The following is an 8348-nucleotide window of genomic DNA, read 5'->3' as shown; positions in this document are numbered from 1 at the left end:
TTTTCTGTTGTTTTATTTGTAATGGAACTTTTATAAGCTGATGTTCTTATTGACTGGACATGGCCAAAGCAACCTTCATGAGATATGTTCTTGACCAATTTTGTGTTGTAAAGTGCTGAGAAGTGAAACTACATTTCAAAACATTATCATTTATTTACTGGCGAAAATATATAAATACAGACACATCAAACAATATTTCTATGGGAATAAATAGCGCCTGTTAACGTCATCCATTATGTTTTCTTGTACACAACTAATAACATTATAAACAACAGTATTCTTATCCTTCATTAGACCTGAATTTTTCACTTAGAATGTTATTTAATGAAAATCGCTTCATCAAATTAATTTCTTATTTATATGCAATGTGGCCATCCATCTATTTTGTTATTGTGAAACCTAAATAATTATACACCTCCAGATATCAGACCTCACTTGTGGAAGAATACTCAACTGAAGAAATATCCAAGTCGTCAACAACAGAAAGGTTTAGATGTTCGTTTTTCCCGCGCACTGTTCGGGAGTGGAATGGTAGAGAGATAGTTTGATTGTGGTTCGATGAACCGTCTGCCAAGCACTTAAATGTGAATTGCAGAGTAATCATGTAGATGTAGATGAAACGTTTGCCACGAAAATAATGCACAGTAATAAAATTCCCCTCAGGAAAACAGGCAGCATGGCAAATAAGAATACCAGCGTACACTTGATATATTTGCCAGAGGCTGGGGTGTCTTCTCCGTGACATGAAAGAAGCTCTGCCGATGACTATCGAGCGCACTGGGTGCAATCAGCTGCAAATAGTGGCACATGAAGGCACAACTGACTATTGCTGCTTGAGTTCTGAGGCATTCCTCAGTTCCTTTCAGCTGATGGCTGATTTGGTGAAAGAAACTAGCATCATATGTAGGGTGCATACCAAGCTGATTATTTGTAACGTTGTCCCCAGGGTCGATCGTGATCCTCTGGTTTTGAGCAGAATGGAAAGTTAAACCAAAGGTTCACATGACTGCCACAGTATTTGATGCGAATTTCTTGACCTCCGCTGTCAGGTGGAGATTCGTAGAGTTCTCTTTAATAGGTCAGGTAAGCACTACATACAAGAAGCAGCTACTAGCATAGTGGAGTACATGCGGTGTACACATGGGAGTGTTTTAGGTTAAAGAATTCCCCCCTTCCATGAGAATTAGAGACAAATTGCATACCAAAATCGAAGTTACGTCAGCCATAGTGCTATCACAGAATGCTCATCCTCACAGTTCAGATTAGAAAGGGTTAATATGACAGTAAACTGCAGGAGCATTCAAGAAAAGATCTCAGAATTAGTATCACTTGTTGCAGGTTATAATCCCCAGATAGTACATTCCAAGATAAAAGAAAACGACACACAATGAAGGGATTATCTGAATGGGACGGAAATTGGTAGATGTGATGTACATGTACAGACAAACAACTGATTATAATTTCAGAAAAACTGTATGATTTATTCAAGAGAAAGAGTTCCACAAATTGAACAAGTCAATAACATGTTGGCCCACCTCTGGCCCTTATGAAAGCAATTATTCGTTTGGCATTGAGTGAAAGAGTTGTTGGATGTCCTCCTGACGGATACCATGTCAACTTCTGCCCAATTGGCCCATTAGATCGTCAAAATTCTGAGCTGGATGCAACGTGTTCCTTTAAATATCTTCTCTTATATTGTATGTTTCATGCCATTGATATTATGAGGGGTTTCTCCTGAAATGCGCCATAAGATGATAAACAAATTTCAGAATGAGATTTTCACTCTGCAGTGGAGTGTGCGCTAATATGAAACTTCCTGGCAGATTAAAACTGTGTGCTGGATCGAGACTCGAACTCGGGACCTTTGCCTTTCGTGGGCAAGTTCTCTACCATCTGAGCTACTCAAGCATGACTAAGGCCTGTCCTCACAGCTTCAATTTTGCCAGTACCTCGTCTCCTACCTTCCAAACTTCACAGAAGCTCTCCTGTGAACCTTGCAGAACTAGCACTCCTGGAAGATGGGATATTGCGGAGACATGGCTTAGCCACAGCCTGGGGGATGTTTCCAGAATGAGATTTTCACTCTGCAGCGGAGTGTACGGTGATATGAAACTTGAAATGAAAGTTTTTCATTGCAGAGTATGTTGTATAGCCAGGATGCAGTCTGCTGACAGGTGGTTGAATGCCTTGTGAAGCCTGCCTTGGACTTCCTGGATACTGCAACTGCAGTATCATCCAGAATGGACCAGGTTGACTAACTCCTCAGTGCTGCTTTAGGACCCAATATCTTCAATGCCTTACAGCCATTATCCGCTGTGTCCTCATAGAGTCCACAGTTCCACAGTGTGTGCTATGGCCTGTACACACTACTATAGACACAACTATCATCAACCTGTCGTTTGATTTTGTATAGATATGTAGCATACAGGCTATGACCAGTGGGTAATGCATCAGTTCACTCAATGGATTAAGGAATGTCAATGTTAGTCTGTCTCTGATGCTGGAGAGAAATTCGTATGTTCTCCTGCCTGTGGCCAAGGTGTCCCATTCATTTCGCCACAGTTGAAATATGCGATATTTTATTAACTTTTTCGTATTGGCCTCAGATTCGAGTATCATTTGTTCTTCCAATTACCTTTCTTTAACAAATAAAGGGTTCCCTTTTTTCCTAATTTTCAAGTCCAATAGGCATATTCCTAGACTTCCTAACAATGCCTTATTCGGGGTAGGGCAGTAGCTGCCTGTTAATCTTAGTAGCACTCCTCACTGAACACTTCTCACTACCGAGGCTGGCTTCACAAGCTGCAATCTATGATCTAAATACTCGCTCCTTATCCTAGAACTGCTGCTAACATAAATTGGTGGAATGCTCTGACTGGTTTCAAGGGAAACCGAAATTACCTATTTGCAATGGTTATAATTTTGTTCATAACCTTTGTGCCTAATTATAACATTCATCCAGGAATATGCTTAGATATCTCGTTAGTGCATCTCTTATAATTGTTACGCAATTTAATTTTATTTTACATTTTCTGGCTAGGCTCCCCTTTAGCAGGAGGAATGTAGTTTTGTGAGGTGTTAGTGACAATCTGACACTTCGAGATCATCCTTCTAGTTCTTGCAGCACTAATTACATTTATCATGTATATATTTTTTTGAAGATGGCGCTTATAGTGAATAGCACTTCATCTTCATATGCTACCAGTGCGCTTATGTTACTGATGTTATGTAACTTCTGTAGAATGGGTTCTAATGCTATGGCCCAAAAGTCTGTTCCACACACTGATACCTGCAGAAAGCGTTTTATTATTGTTTTCGTTATTTACTTGCAAAACTTCTCACTTTCAATTACAATCAAGACTTTAATAAAAATGGCAAATGGCAAATGTTAATCAGAACACTGGGAGTTGTTGTGGTCTAAATAACAATAGATTCTTAACACCACAAGACAAAAACAACAAAAAATGGCTAAAGAAACGACACACAAACATTTTTTTATTGGACAAACGCTTTCAATGATACGTGGTCTATGGTGAGCAAAGTCATCAGCCGGGGAAAAACACACAACACTAACGAGAAGTAACCGTTATACCTGCTTCATACATGTCAATCCATGGTATGACCCAAAAACTACATTACTATCAAGCATCTGTACTCTACTATTCCATAAAGAAAAATATGGTTCCAAAGAACAGGGTGCTGAGAAGCATATATTGGAGCCCTACCCCATAGCAACGAATACTTTACTCGCCTGTAGGTCATGGCAGCACATCACGATGTGCTCAGCGACCGGGGTCATGGACTGCAGCAATCTGTTATTAATGGCTCGCGCCCGAAAAATGCAAGTATGGGGTCATGCATTCGGCTAATTCGAAATGCAGTTACTTCCCCATGAGCCTCTGAATCCCTGGTGAATTCCAGTGTGCAGGTGGTCCCGTTCTCTGGTCTGCCAAACCTATTTGACTCCGTGCCACGACTATACATGACTGATTATGTCAAATGTTTAGACGGCCGACTTGAGACAAATAAGTACACACATGCATCACTCGTTGTGTGTGTGATGCTACGAGTAGTACCTCTGACGGTTCAGATGGTGACTGGCACAGGCTTTAAGTGGCACTCTAACAAAGGACATAAGTCTCACCATTTAGGTAAAGACCTGCAGTTCTTTACTAGCAGAGTGCCAGTACTAGAGTGTCCTCTTCTCTTTCTCTCAACTTTCCTCGCCAGCTCGGTAGCATAGCACATTAACATGATTAGACTACACCCACTCTAGCTCAAGCTAATCACTAGCTGGAGCACGGCATTCGAAACTGGGAGACCGCCTCTTGCTCTGCATACACAGATTTGATCAACCAGCGACTTTAAAAATTAATTGGGAGAAAAGGAAAAAAAAGATTGAGCTTTGCATTTCGAAACTGGGAGACCGCCTCTTGCTCTGCATACACAGATTTGATCAACCAGCGACTTTAAAAATTAATTGGGAGAAAAGGAAAAAAAAGATTGAGCTTTGCAGCTTCTTTCCCATGTGTTTACACTGTGTCTTTGCTAAAAGCATGACCTGGATAGAGCCACAGCTCTCCATAAAAAATCGTTATCTTCCCTGCTGCGTCCATCTTGAACATTCCAAAGAATGGCCATAAACTCCCTAAAAGCCTCGTGCCTTTACAAATATGTGTTGTAGCAAAGTCTGGTCGTCTGGGCGCCACTGACGGTCCCACGGAAATTCGCAGAAATAGACAGTCGTCTCATCGGCTTCCTGCCTAACAGGGGCCCATCCTCTGCTTTATGTATTTACCAAGATGGTATCTGTTCTTTCGGACATGTCCGAAATGTGTGCCCCGACGTGCCAGAGATATATCCCTGCAGTCGCGCTATCCTTTGTGTCCTCGGTGGCTCAGATGGATAGAGCGTCCGCCATGTAAGCAGGAGATCCCGGGTTCGAGTCCCGGTCGGAGCACACATTTTCATCTGTCCCCGTTGACGTATGTCAACGCCTGTAAGCAGCTAAGGGTGTTCATTTCATTGTAATTTCATTCTAACGAGATGCTTGGTCCTCGATGGTATCTGTTCTTTCGGACATGTCCGAAAGAACATGTACCATCTTAGTAAATATATATAGTTAAGGCTCACCGGCCACTTGACCATTTTCTTCTTGTTCTGTGCGAATGCACAAACAGTGCCCAAACTCTTAAGGGGGTCGGCAACGCGCCACGAGTAATGAGTATAATGGGCGGGGGCACTACGAATGCAGTGCGGGAAAATACGTTGAGAATGTGGGTTTCGCGAGAGGCGTCCCAGAGATAAATCCCTGCAGTCGCGCTATCCTCTGTATCCTCGGTGGCTCAGATGGATAGAGCGTCTGTCATGTAAGCAGGAGATACCGGCTTCGAGTCCCAGTCGGGGCACACATTTTCATCTGTCCCCGTTGACGTATGTCAACGCCTGTAAGCAGCTAAGGGTGTTCATTTCATTGTAATTTCATCCTCTGCTTCATTGCTGGCCATCAACGCTCTGCCCGTAGCAGCAGCGACTCCTTGGCGCTAGTCAGCTTACCTGGATGCGACCGCCGACCGACCTGCTCCATCCACCGTGTCTGCACAACGAGACCGAGGAACTGGGCAGTCCACAACGTTTTCACCCAGGTTCCCTAGAAATTACGCTCCTCTCGGCCCTCAGCCGCTATACGCTTTTACTGCACTCGTTTAAATCGGCACCCTCTTCCTACGAATTCAGGTAAAGCTTACTGCTATTCCTTCACTAGAGCACACAAACAAGAGCGTTAACTACTGACAACTGTTTCAGCGTATGAATGAAGTCAGATCGTATCCAATATAGCAACCAAATAATAAAGATCTTCTTCCCTAAGAACATTATGCAGCCTAATACCTCATCAGAAGTGAGAGTGCCCTGCAGTCTTTCACAACCACCCCGTTCCTCCAAAATTTATTGTTGGAGAGTGTCACACTATGATTTGGTTGGTGTGACACAGAACAGAATAAATTGTGACACTTTAGTTGGCTTATTATCAAAGAAATGAACATGAATGAATATTTGTTCACCATAAACCCCTGCACAATGTTATACCCTGTTTTTATCACATTCAACCAGGGGTCATGCATACCTACAAAATTAAAGTGAGAAATAAAAATGTGATGGGCATACCATTGGGTCATTTCTTGTAGACCCAGACTTTAATGACAATTACTAAACTGTTACAGGGTCATACAGACTTTTATCTACTCATTCATCCTGAAATTGGGGCCAGAGAATGTTATTTCCCTAACCAGAATATAATAATGCTGTCTTGAGGATTCTCTGGCCTATGGAAAATTACTACCCCTGTTGAATTATACACATGGCTGTATTCATTCCTTGACAGAACATAGATCACAAACGTTCTCACATTCATCCAGTATAAAAGATTCCTGGTGTTCATTTTGCATGTGTCATCTGTTCACCATCGGGTCATACTCTTGTAGACCCAGACTTTAATGACAATTACTAAACGGGCATCCCTAGAAGGGTTTTTCGATTTAAGACTCACTATTGTTGAATTTGTGAACGAAGAATAAGTACAGGAACGGAAATTAGAACATCTAGAGTGGATTGCGTAATTTAAGTACACATGACTGCACACTGCCCACAGTAAGACATTGCGAGGTAACTTCTTTCCGATTTGATGGAGAGATATTTAAAAGAAAATCGCGTTGTAGAAGGGACGCATTCTGATAAAGACTGTCCAGTTCCCAAGGTCACTGGCGTTAAATAAAACACTAGGTTTGAAGAACCCACTGTCACTTTGAAAGAATTACAATGGTAGTTTTATAAAGCTTTTGAGGACACTGTCAATCGCCCATCTGTTTTCGAGACTGTTTGTTGTTTCAGTTGAAAGTTCCCCTTGGCCTGTGCCGATGTAACTGATTGACCTGCAAGGCAACTCTAGTTTTAATGACAGATTTTTTTACGTTAAAATTATCCAAGACCTCTACATTGCTTTCCTCTTGTAGAGTTTCGAAGTCTCCATAATGAGGTTGCAAAAATGCTACAATATTTCGACTCACAAATTTGTGTGAAAGATCTTTTTCCGATTGTGGAACTAAATAAGTCGTATTACTTGAGTGTGAAACTATGTTGTCTGCGTCTGTCTGTTTACTTATAGTTTGTACCAGACAAAAATTATGTTATGTCTTCAGCGCACCAGAAGTAGTTAAATAGTACCAAAGACCTTGTTTTGTTTTGGTATGTGTTGTTGAGGAAAGTGAAACATAAAACCAACTCGTATGCAGTGCAACTGCACTACCATTTAAATGTGGCGTGTTTGCAGGTTTCCCCTCTTCTCTCTCTTCATGTTCAGAAAGCGTGGCATGGCAGTTGGGGAAAAGTGCAGAGAGGCTGAGCACCTTGGCACTCATGCCCGGGCACAGCCCCGGGCCGAAATCTTGGCTGCCTCTGATTTATAGCAATGCGTTACTTATTTTTTAGTGTGTTTATGACATTAAAAATTATTTTTCAACATTAGATGCAGACGAACTTTCCAAACATGTTTTGCAGTGCTCTTCTTAGAACTTGTAGGTTACCCACTAAGGAACGCACATTGAAGCAACCCGAGTAGATGTTATGCAGACCTGTCTGGTGTTGATTAAATTGAACATAGAGCTAATGGGTCCCATAAAAGACGCCATATTTGCAATGCACGAGTAATTCCACTTTGTGCAAAAAAAAGGTGGCCACTAGATTTTGAAAATTGTATTTAGTTGACAGAAGATATCTATTTGCGAATGTATAATTTAGAAAGAATATGATAGCTGGCCTAGTTCAGCAGCCAGTGGATTTCAGCATATCAGCATAGCATTGCTCAGCTGGGTGAGACAATCCATTTAAAATGGTTGGAAGTTAAGCAGAAAAAATAAACAGTTATGTAACTGAAACCTTGGAAATTGAACTGATTATATGTTTCTTCTGTGATTAGAAAGGGTAAACCATGAAAAGATTCAACAATGGACACTTTGAATCTAATTATCACATGCACAAGAGAGCCCAAATTTGTGTCTTCAGGGTAATGCCCTGTGAAGTTATCAATTGATTAATACTTTCTTTCGGGATTAGGTTATATTTAGGGAAATGATTGATTGATTTGATTCGATTAGATCAAGGAGACCAAACAATGGTGGTCTTATCCTCTATTACTTGAAGTGAAACTATGTTTCTCTGCCTGTTATCCTAGTAAAGCCAGCCATTACTCTTGAAGAGTAGTAGGAGTTTCTTTACCAAGTATTAGTCAGACACATTTTCGTCAGGAATTAATGACACAAATATCTTTGTCTTTTGGCTTCCAGTGCTTCGCA

The sequence above is a fragment of the Schistocerca serialis genome, chromosome 1, assembly GCF_023864345.2.
Source record: "Schistocerca serialis cubense isolate TAMUIC-IGC-003099 chromosome 1, iqSchSeri2.2, whole genome shotgun sequence".
In the NCBI taxonomy this organism is placed as follows: domain Eukaryota; kingdom Metazoa; phylum Arthropoda; class Insecta; order Orthoptera; family Acrididae; genus Schistocerca; species Schistocerca serialis.
The sequence above is the reverse complement of the archived record's forward strand: the minus strand, read 5'-3'. Positions refer to the sequence as shown.